The sequence below is a fragment of the Pollachius pollachius genome (genome assembly GCF_949987615.1).
Source record: "Pollachius pollachius genome assembly, chromosome: 2".
NCBI classification, from domain to species: Eukaryota; Metazoa; Chordata; class Actinopteri; order Gadiformes; family Gadidae; genus Pollachius; species Pollachius pollachius.
Window position 1 is genome coordinate 25291546 of NC_136935.1, and position 8278 is coordinate 25299823.

Consider the following 8278-nt stretch of genomic DNA (forward strand, 5'->3'; position numbering starts at 1 on the left):
GAGCGAGAGAGCGAGCGCGAGAGTTCGGTGTCGATACCCTGGGGGTTTAGCTCTTGAATCACTTTATGTATATGCTGTGTGTGTATGTGTGTGATATTGTTTCTGAGAGAGACAAAGTGAGGGAGTGTGTGTGAGTGTGTGCATGTGTGCGTGAGTGTGTGTGCGTGTGAGTGTGTTAAAAAAGATTATTTACTGATTATTTACCTTTGTTTCCTTGAGAGAGAAAGAGAGAAAAGAGAAGGGCGCGAGAGTAAGAGAGTTTGTTTGTGTCTGCTCATGTATGTGTGTTTTTATGAATGTTTGACCAAACTTTGTTGTGTGTGTGTTGTGCATGAAGCCGTCCTTGTGTGTGTGTGTGTTGGTGTGAAAGAGAAAGAAAGAGAAAGTGAGAGAGGCAGGAGAGCGAGGGAGGATAAGGAAGCACATTTAGGAGAGGAGCGACTCAGTGCAGACGCTCCCCACCTCCCACTTCCAATGATTTAATGTGTATGACTTTGTAATTCATTACATTGCATCTCATATCACGTTTTCACCTATTACACCAATAACACAATTATAAATAGGAAAAACAAATGTGAAATCTGATATGCTTCCTGCAGCTGCTATGCACTTTTTATTATTGTATCTTTGCATTTTGAAACATAAGATGTATGATTGCAGCATGTGTTTATTTTGCTAAATGTCTTACTATGAGTGTAACGGGACTCAAACTTATAAGGAATTTCTGTTTGAAAACATCAAATGCAAGCAATAATTATTATAGTATAATACTTACTTATGTAAATTGTATGTATTTAGAAGATAAACATTAAGGCAGAACCAGTAATTTGGTATGTCTCCTTTGTATATGATTTGGATCACATGATGCAGTCCTGTTGTCCGCCAGGGGGCTTTGTTCTTGCCGTCTTCTAACGTCTCTGGTGTAGAACTCGACAGGCTAGGGGGGAGCAGATCCTCAACAGGCTGGAGGGGAGGTCTGGAGGAATGGACCCTTACCCATCAGCAAGGCAGCACTTGAGGGGCCAGGCAGCCATTCAAGGGCCAGTCAGCCAATCAGGGGCCAGGCAGCCATTCAGGGACCAGTCAGGCATTCATGGGCCAGGCAGCCATTAGGGTCCAGGCAGCCATTCAGGGGCCAGTCAGGCAATCAAGGGATCATTCAGCCATTCAGGGACCAGCCAGCCATTCATAGGCCCCACCGCTGCTTGTTGCGGTGGGGAATGGCCGATTCCCCACCGCAACAAGCAGCAGTGGGGCCCCTACGACCGCTCATTTGCCTACATAACTCATACTTACCAGTTCATCATTATTGGATGACTAGGATGATTTGATAAAACCGCTAAGCGTTATAGCATATTGTGGAAAAAGTGTAGTTATTTTATGGTCCATTAAGAGTATTAATGGTACAATATCCAGGGAACCAGATTTGCAAACAGATTGCCATTGACACGGCCTAGTCTGATGCACGTGCAGCTAATCACACAAAGCCTTTGGGATTTGGATGTGCTCTTGTCTGACGACATCAGTATACATGTTTTTCATTGGAGTTCAATATCATTTTGGTTTGTCCAGGATCTCAAAACTCAGCATCGGTGTGGTGATACTGTGTGTTTGTTTGATTTGTTAAACATGTACAGCCTACATGTGCACACTAGAGGGAGGTATTGTACTACACAATCCAGATACATCGGTCGCCTGCGTTTGGGTATTGTTTTGTGTAATTACTCCAGTGATTCCTTTGTGCTATCTTTGTGTTGGTTTCCCGGTCGCTTCTGTGGCTGTGAGGGTTGATTGATTAATTTGATTAATTGTTATTGGTCGATCAAGGCCAGTGTGAAGGAGGAAACCAGTATTGCCACCTCCATCTCGTCAATATATTGTGTGTGCCTGTGGGTGCGTGCGTATGAGGGTGTGTGTGTGTGTGTGTGTGCGTGTGCGTGTGCGTGTGCGTGTGTGTGTGTGTGTGTGTGTCTGTGCGTGTGTGCGGGGTGATGACAGCAACAATGTAGGAAATCCCCCTCCTACAGTCCTGAGGGGCCCTGAGTGGCATTGAGGGCCATGTCTCAATGGCTCCTATGAATGCTCGGGTAGCCTGGGGGAACCAGCAGTCAGCTGGGTTTGAAGGCAGCCACAGACACCGCATTTGCTCAGAAGATTTGACCTGTTGATGTCTAGATGTTGAGATTGTATTATTGCATTATCGAAAAAAATACCATTTTCCCGAATGGTAAAATTTCAATAGCGCCGCCATTATTGACTCTAGAGGCCCAAAACTTGCTCCACATAGGCATGGCCACTCTATGGTCTTACTACAACATTTAGTTTGGAAAAATATGTCTCCTCTTATTTTTAAGGATTTTTTGTTTGCAACAATTTCAATAGCGTCGCCATTGTTGAATCTAGAGCTCCAAAACTTGTTCCATATAGGCATGGCCTTTATATGGTATTACTACAACCTTTAGTTTGTAAAAATATATATCCTCTTACTTTTGATGAATTTTTATTTAGCAGCAACTTCAAAAGCATCGCCATTATTGGCTCTAGAGCTCCAAAACTTGCTCCATATTCACCCCTTGCAAGCACGTGACCATGACCACGTGACGACGCCATGACGGACGGCAAAATCACCAGCAGAAGAGTGTAGTAGACGAGCAGGAAGTTTAAATAACACCATTAAATATATATATAGATAGATATTTAAATAACACTGTTAAATACATTATTAATAATATTATTTATGGATTCTATCGTTGTTGTGCCGTTATCGTTGGAGGTAGGGCATCTGGTAGGTGCTCACAAAGATCGGTATTTAGATAAATTGAAGATCGCCGGATTAGATACAGACCCTTACCTTCTTCCTCCCTCCGTTTTCATGGACCTCATCCAATCGCCTAGCCTGCCCGACTTCAGTCCACACGACTTGTATCACTATGTGGTAAACGGGGTATCCCCATACACTGGAGCTGATCTAAAGGCCTTTAAAAGTCTGGATGCCTACCAGTTCTTTGTAGCTGGCTGGGTTACAGCTACGCGATGCTACACTCACGGCAGGGGGAGGTACCTCATAATGGCAAAGGTAAGACATCAATCTAGGGTTTATTTTGTGTTGTCTATAACACGTAGCTTATGTTTTTAGAGGAAAGGGTCGGTCGAGGCTACCCACATACCGTTGTTCACGGGTGTGCCAATGCAATGCAACTTTCTAATTGATGCCTAAACGCCTCCCAGCTCTGGGAAATGCAGTCATTAATTCTATCACACGTTGTGTGTATATTAGGCCTGCACGATATGAGGAAAATCTGCGATGTGCGATACCATTGTTCAATATTGCGATGAGATATGACTTGCGATAAATAAACAAATATTGAAGTGTGCATATTAGCTATACAGTTCCTGTCTTTCTGCTATAATAGGTACACTGCTAACATAGACCCCAAACATTGAATAGCCTATGCCCACTGAATAAAGAAATGAAATAAATTATTTTATTTAACTTTTATTGAACAAAGTGCACAACATGAACACCCAACGAAGTTTAATTTCCCCTGCTCTATTTAAAATATTTTTTTCTAAACTGAACAAAAACATTGAACTCTTGAAATAAAAAAATATCTGGGGGAAAACAACTTAAATAATTAAATAAATATAAATTAAACATGGGCATGGCCATTTAAAATAACTAATGTCTCCCATTACAATCATCAAGGCCCTCGACTCCGCCCAACAAGGTGCAAGGATCTATAGTATGCGGGGGAAAATTGAAATAACTAAATCAAGATACAATCAGGAAAAAAAAAATCTACCCCTTATGGCAAGTTATTCTTTAGGGCAAGTTCTTGGCCAAGAAAACCAGCATGTTGACTTTGCTGGGTTTCAAACATGCACGTTGACATGTTACCACATTCCCTGATGTGCTGAATAGCCTCTCAGAAGGTGAACTAGTGGCAGGTATACAAAGATACCTCCGAGCTAGTTTGCTCAGCTTTGAGTAGGTGACCTGGTGGAGTTTCCAGCAAGCCAAAGGGTCTGCCTCACTGTCAATGGTGGGGGACAGCAAGTAGCTGTTAAGTTCAGCTTCAAGAGCTTGCTCCAGCTGCATGGAAGATGCGGTGGGAGTGGTGGGGCCTGGACTTGTTTTGAGCAAACTGCCCAATGATCGCTTTGCCTTCTTGTTGCTGGGTGGATCCATGCTTTGGGCCTCAGTGTTGTCAGAAGGTGTTCCCTCCTAAAACAGAGAGACAATTAAGAATACATAGAAAAATACACATGTTCCATTCACATTCAGATAATGCACCATCTGATTACAGTATGTGACCTCTTGTATCCCACCAGTGCTCATGTCAAATGTATAACCCAATTACCTTCCGTGCTGTTTCTTTCATTTCTGACATCACCCTGGTCTTGATGTCTTGGACTTTTTCGCTGCTGATGTAGCTGACCTTGAACCTGGGGTCCATGAAGGATGCAGTGTCCAGAAGTTCTTGTGTTGCTGGGTCATCATACTTTGTATTCATGTAATCCAGGATTTTCACTTTAATGGTCTTGGTTAAATTGGTGTCATCTTCCTTTTCTGCAAGAACTGATGTATTCAAGAGATGAAGGACTGGTTTCACATATGAAACACTCACATAGCTTTCCCCGGAAAGAGCATCAGTAAATACTTGCAAAGGGTGTAATGCCAGGTTTACAGACTCCAGTACATCCAGGTCCTGCCAGGAGGGAACCAGATGCCGTGTTTTTCGGTCTGCCGAGAGGACATTAGATATGGCTTGCCGCTGCTCCAAGATCCTCTCCATCATCTTTTGTCTCGAGCCCCACCTAGTTGGGCATTCTGTGATGAGTGAGTGCTCTGGGAGGTTGTGCTCCTGTTGTGCTTCTTTCAGTGCCATCTTCTGCTTCCAGCTGTGGGAGAAATGTCCCACCAATTTTTTACAAAGCCCAGCAGCACGGGCAATGCGGCTGTCATCTTTAACAGCATTTTCTGGAAAGACAGGAAAACACATGAAAAAAATATTAAAACCTACCAGTAATCATTGTAGCCTAACTGCAAAATCTAACAATTTTGTAATAATTACAAAAAAATAATTCAGAGACTGCATAATTAACTACAATTATTACAAAGTAATAATTCAGGGACTACATACTAGTTAACTACAGTAATTGCAAAGTAATGATTCAGGGACTAGACAGACTACCATTATGTGGCATGTAGTAGTAGTTTAACTTGTAGGCATGAGCTCAAAATCAATAGGTTACAAAACAGTAGACACAGAGGTTCTCAAAAAACAAAAAAACAATATAAAATAATAACAATAAATAACAAAAACAATAATAAAACAATAATACTACAAAATAAGACGGCAATAGATAACAATAATGCCACGTAAAGCAAATGTATTAATTTACACTTACCGATGGCAAGATGCAGCCTGTGGCCAAAACACTGAAGTCTGGCCCAGTGGTTGAGTTCGGTGGCCTTCACAACGTTTGACCCGTTGTCGGTGGTGATGCAAGCTAGCTGCTCTTCCCGCAAATTCCAGCTGGTCAAAGCCTCACGTAGTCCACACGCAATGTTTTCCCCAGTGTGTTCTCCGGGGAAGTAGGCTGTCTGTAGACATCGCGTTTTCAGTTCAAAGTCTTGATCCAGGAAGTGTACAGTGAGGCTGATGTAGGGCTCTGTCGTTTGACTGGACCAAAGATCTGTGGTACAGGCGTAGTGTTCAATTTGACCCAGTTCCGATTCCACTGTCTTCCTGCATGTGTCGTACATTTTTGGAATGGCGACTTGGGAAAAATAATTGCGTGATGGAATGCTGTATCTTCGGTCCAGTTTCCTTATCAGACTCACAAAACCATCTTTGGTCACTGTGTTTATAGGCATCATGTCCTTGGCCAAATAACGAGTTATGGCCTCTGTTATTTCTCCGTGGCGTTTGGATGTTTTCTCGTAAGGAGTCACGCACGCAAAACTCTGAGAAATGGACTGTTGCAAGGTTTTAGATTTGCTGCTACTCAACGTTTTTGGTTTTGTGGTTTGGCTAGCTTTGAATTGTTCGTGTAGTTCTTTATGGTTGTGTTGCAGGTGGTGATGGAGGTTTGTTGTGTTTCCTCTGGAAGTTGCCACAGCTGTTCGGCATGTTTTACACAGTACCTGTGTTTGTAACACGTCGTCGCTACGGAATCCAAAATAACTCCAAATTGCAGAAGTGCAGTTCTTTTTCACCACAAGGCCTTCGTCAACCACATTTTCCTCGCTATTCTCTCCTTTCTCCGCCATCGTGTTACATAGCCTCGCAGTCGCAACAAAATTAACACCAATTAATTTGAGGGTGGCTCCGGAACACATAGGACCCGGGGGAACATAGGACCCGGGGACGCTGCCGGCGCCGACGGCTAGCTGTTACTTCATCTGATTGGCCAAATGGTGTGAATGCATGGCGCATGTATCCAGGGCTCCATCTGATAGGTCAAATGTTTGCATGCTGGGTGTGAATACATGGCGCGTGTAAATAAAATGATTTTTATTCATCGCGTTTCAGGCATCTTTTCCGATGTGTTAACCGCGCATGTTCATATCGCGATGACGATGAAAATACGATTTATCGGTCAGCCCTAGTGTATATGATCAGTAGTAACCACACATAGGCCTAATTGTAACTTCTAGCCATCTTCTTAACTGTGATTATTTTCGCTGTAGCCTATTAGATTTTAACACTTAGACACAGCATAGTAATTAAGGCATTTATGGTGTCACTGCTGCAGTAAACAATAACATCACAATAACATTCAAGTAAAAATAATCTAATCTATAATAATCTAATAATCTCCACCTTGTAAAAAATGTTCACTGCAAATCCTCGAGTACTTGGAGGGCTGCCAGTCCTTTCTGCTTATAGCAGCAACCCATCGCTGCCTTCTCTCCCCATCGAATGGTATCCGGTAAAACGAAACATTGTCTTTACCCTGCCTATTGGCACAGCCAACTGCACAACAAGAAATAACCATGGTACACGAACGAACGAACGAACACGTACCAGAGAATGTCTATTTTGCTTGCCGTCCGCCGACTACAGCATAGCTTTTCCGATACTTCCGCCGTCCGTCATGGAGTTCATAATTCGCGCGAGTTTTGCGTGACGTCACTAGCAAGGGGTGAATAGGCAGGGCCTCTTTTCACCTTATTCCGCCATGCCCCTTTATAAATGTTATTGTCTTCCGCTTTGTGTTGAAACTTCTGGTCGGCTAGTTATGGCTAGATAGCTACATTGAAATACCCGGCGAATTAAGATGGAAAGGCTAACGTGGGTAGAGACAAAAGTTCGGATGGAGGGATTGTACTTCGCCACCCGAGGTTAATGAACTCCACCGAGTGGGTGGATGACATGCGCCGATGGCCTCAGGTGTCATATGGGGATATTTTTAATTATTACCCGCGGCTTCTACATGCAAGTACAAATTGGCTTGTTCTGCACAAAGCTAAAGGCATGCAAGTTACTGATTTGATCTCATTCAAAACGGGTGATGGTTCACATCCCATATGATGAGGCTTTCTGTGCAAAGACTGTTGCTAGACTAAGAGCATTCTATTTCAGAGACATGCTTCCTTTTGTTTTAGACGAGTAGGTTGCCTGTTGCTCTGTGAGTATTGCAGTTATGCAAATGATTACTTCATACTACTTAACTACTTGTGCATATTTTAACTACTATTTGTACATATTATTGGCTATTGTTTTTAATGTAATTAGTTTTTGGTATTATGTCAAAGCATTAACTCAATCATTAAAGGATTTAGCAAATGCCTCAAATGTGTCAAGTTTATTTTACTGACCCTCTCTGACAAAGACATCATGTTTGTGTATAAAAATACAGATATCAGTTAAAGTTTGTTATAGATTTGTAAAAATGAACAATATAAACAACAAGAGAAACAACATTTTAACCATGTAACCATTACAACTGATTTAACTTATAACTGATTGAACATCTTATTCCTCATCTTCTTGTATAATGTCCCCACCAATATTACATAGACCTGCACAGACTCTCAGAATCTTGTCCAATTTCGGGGCAAGGTTAACGGGCACTGTTTGAGAGACTATTCTGTAGTTCTTCAGGCGGCGTATGACCCTCTCAACGTGCACTCGGACGTTGGCTATGCGCCTCGTGTTGGTGGTGTCTTCTTTGGACAAGGGAAGGCCTCTTCTGGTGAAAGCTGGCAGGACGAGCTTGACTTTACGTTCAAAAAGAAGATCTTGGATAACAACTCCTCGTTCAGCCA